Here is a 3,896-nt window from a genome sequence, read left to right as displayed (position 1 = left end):
TGAATCCATTTTTATATAAAACTTTTTCGAATTTCACAATGAATTTAATTTCATTGTTTTAAATTAGTTTTTCTTCATTTGTTTTTCAAAATAATTTTTTATTCAGAACATTTAACGTTTAAATACATGTAAAGTGCACAGTTTATTAATTATATTAGGGTTTTCTAAAATTTGACGAAAACTTTCCGGTTTCGGTACTTTTGAAATACAGTGGGTCTCGGTTAACGAACAGTTCGGTAAACGAACAAATCGGATAACGAACAGTTTCGCGAAATATTTTTATATTCGGACAACGAACACCTCACAGAACAAACAAAAGAAGAAGCGACTTAAATAATGAATACCGATTGGTCTTCCCTTGTCTTCAGGCAACAATTCGAAACTTCTCGGAGCGCGGGAAACGTCGACATCGATGCTCAATTCGGTATATACTGATCGGAAAGTATTCCTCCGAACTTTGAAACTCTCATTTGTAATTCCAACCTTTCATTTTTCTGACAGAATCAATTCTTTTATAGTATCTGCGAGACTGTCGGGCGGGCACTCGTTAAGTTTTGCGTCGGTTTATATTTTCGAAAGGTGAGAGTATAATAGCAAAGATAGAGAGTGGGCAGATGTCTGATGTTGCTGGGCAGTATGGCTTGAACAGGTCTACAGTAGGCCGCAGTTCAATATTATCTAATAAAGATACAATATAATCAAAAAGACTCAAGCAGCTAAAGAAGTAACAAAAATCACATCTGAGAAAATAAAGATCATTGAAGAGCTCATAATGGGACCTGCAACTGATCTGACGATAGAAAAACGCTAAGAACTCTTGAATGAAGAACACCAAGAAACTCGGCGAGATATGTTTTCTTCCGAAAAAGAGGATTAATGCCGACATCTGCTATTAAAGATTTTTTGAAGAAGTGGGAGGATGTCAGAACGACGGTCTTAGAATGACATCCAAACCAGGTTGAGGTTAATAGGCTTCGGGATCTCTATAATTACAATGCTATTAATTACTTCTGAAAAATCCTGAAGAGAGAAAAGCAATCAACATTAGACAGATTCTTTAACCCCCACAAACAGGAAAAACAGGACTAATAAAAATGCAAGACTGTATGTATATATATCTATATGTATTTTTATTATTACATGTAAATAAACGTAGTAAGAGAGTATATATTTTTTTAGTTTTGGGGTCTCCAGAACGAATTAATGAGATTCCTATGAAAACCTATGGTAAATCGATAATCGGTTAACGAACAATTCGGATAGCGTACAAAGTTATGCTCGTTACCCGAACAAAAGTATCGGTTAACGAACAAACGGATTATGTTCGTACCGATTATCCACTGTATAAATAATTATTACGTTATTTTAAACTTTTAATCTCGATTAAGTCAAAGTAATATGAATATACATATTCTTTAAATTGAAACATTTTTATATTTTAACAATCTAATTATTAAGAGTTTTGTAAAAAAAAGTTTAAAAATAGATATAAATTATATAGTAGATAAAACTTTTATGTAGGATATCTGATCTGACCTGACCTGACCTTAAGAAAATGTAACAATACAGAAGCTTTTTGTTTCCTAATAGAATTCATTTCATTCGAATCACTTCTGCTTGCGACTTCCAGATTTCGAACCTTTAAAGTTTCTTAACTTCTTTACGTCTTTTCCATTATAAAAATTCGCTTTACGTAAGCCTGTCTTTTATTATTATTGAAAAGTATTATTAATTTGAATTGAAAAAAGTTGTTTTTTCGATTTGTTTTAATTTGGCAAAATTGGTTCCTAAAGGGCACCGTTTCCTTTGGATAGCCAACTTTAGAAGGGCCTGAAACGGTGGCTTCTCTGCATGAGTGATTATCGTGCTGGAAATGCTGCCATTCGTAGGTTAGCTTTAAAAATAATTTAAAAACGAAAAAATGACAAAACATAAAATGAAAGCTAAATTTATTGACATAAAGACATATTTTAAATGATTACAAGTAATAAGAAGAATGAAAAATAATTATAAAATACAATGTTATAAAATCAAACGTGAATATACTGTGTATGTACTGAATATAGAAAACAATAATAAAATACATTTCTAAAAATTTTAGTATAAAACTTTATTTATATTATTATGTATTATTTAGAAACTTTTTATTTTTCATATAACACAAAACTGTCAAGGAGACACTTAACACAGCTGCTGTACTGTACATATACACAGCTGGATGGTCTTGAAATCAGTAGCTTGTCGATGTTCGCGGATGTTCTCAACAGTGCCTGAGGATAAAGTAGGTTTTCAACACGTCTGTACTAGTTACTGTAAATACTCAAATGTATTACATATTTTCTAATAATTTTTTTTTATTAGTTTCTTGTTATTACTTGTATAAGCTTAACTTTACTAACGTAACTTCCTGTTTTTTAAGCTTTACAGGAAAAACTCCCAAAAAATTAAAATAATTAATAATCCACCATTTTATGAAATACATTTCTAAAAAATTTTAGCATAAAACTTTATTTTCTTTATTACATATATTTTAGAAACGAATTAGCTTTCACATAACAAAAAGTCGCGACAGATCACTTGACACGAGCTGCAGTTCGGTGTACAGAGCTAAATGTCCTTCAGAACAGCTGTTTTCCGACGTTGGCGGGTTATTGCCATAAAAGCTTCAGGGGAAGACAGGTGGTAGATAGATGTTCATCAGTTACCTTACACACTCAAACATATCACAAAATTTACGATCATGTATACTCTTTCAATAGGTGGGGACTGCAAAAATGTTCCAAAATATAAACTTCTTCTTACGTAATTGTATAATACACGAAAAAAATATATTTTTCTTTCTTCTCTGACTTATGGATATCTTATAACTTCAAAAGATTTTTAAAACATTGCATCAACAATGAATAAAAAATAATTAAAGTTAAAAAAGGTAAAACGGAGATCAACTTGCAAAGAAAACTTTTATTTACATTAATAAACCTCTTAAATGCATTTCGCCTATGGAAGGCCTCTTCAGTAGGTTCGATCATACACAGTTCAAGCACCGACAGAAACTTATTAAAAGAAACCACTTATATGATTTACAAAAAATTCCCAGCATTCCGCTGTCAACACTCCCGTATTCAGATTTACATTGTTGTTGCATAATGTTGTTTAGCAAAATGTTCCTTTACTTTTCGTTTTACATTGTCTTTTTTCTAAAGATAATTTTTAATTTATTAGTATTAATTTGACAATTATTAATATTACAGTGTTGGAAGATAGGAGAACTACTAATTCTTAACCTTACTGCAGCCAGATGTTCCGATAATCTCACCTTCAGTCTTCGTTTCGTTTCACCGATGTAAAAACTAGGGTTGTTGCATGTACATTCTATTCGATAAACGACACCTTCTTCTTCCAATATATCTTTTTCGTGCTTCTTATAATCATCATATTTGATAACCTATTATTTTGAGATGGGACTAATCTGACTAATTTTTGATTAAAAAATTTATTATATTTTTCATAAATACCTTTTATGTACGGAAATGATACATACTGTTTTATTCCTTGATATTGTTTAACTTTAAATCTATTTTCTAAAAATCTGTTGTACCAGTTATTCAATAATCTCTTTGGGTATCCATTTAATATATATTTTCTATGTGTATCTCTAATTTCTTTCTCTCTTTCATCTATATTTGTTATTCTGGAAAAAATCTTTGTCATTTCCATTAAATATATATTATATTTTTGTTTTAAAGGACAATATGATTTAAAATTAATAACGTTTTTTGTATTACAAGGTTTTTCAAATATGCAGTATTCTAAATGATCTTTACATCTTTTAATTGTTATATTCAAATAATTTAATCGGTTATTCAATTCATGTTCCTGAGTAAATTTAATATTTG

This window comes from Centruroides vittatus, unplaced genomic scaffold (assembly GCF_030686945.1).
Source record: "Centruroides vittatus isolate TY-2023 unplaced genomic scaffold, ASM3068694v2 contig_575, whole genome shotgun sequence".
Taxonomy (NCBI): domain Eukaryota; kingdom Metazoa; phylum Arthropoda; class Arachnida; order Scorpiones; family Buthidae; genus Centruroides; species Centruroides vittatus.
Note: the sequence above shows the minus strand (reverse complement) of the source record.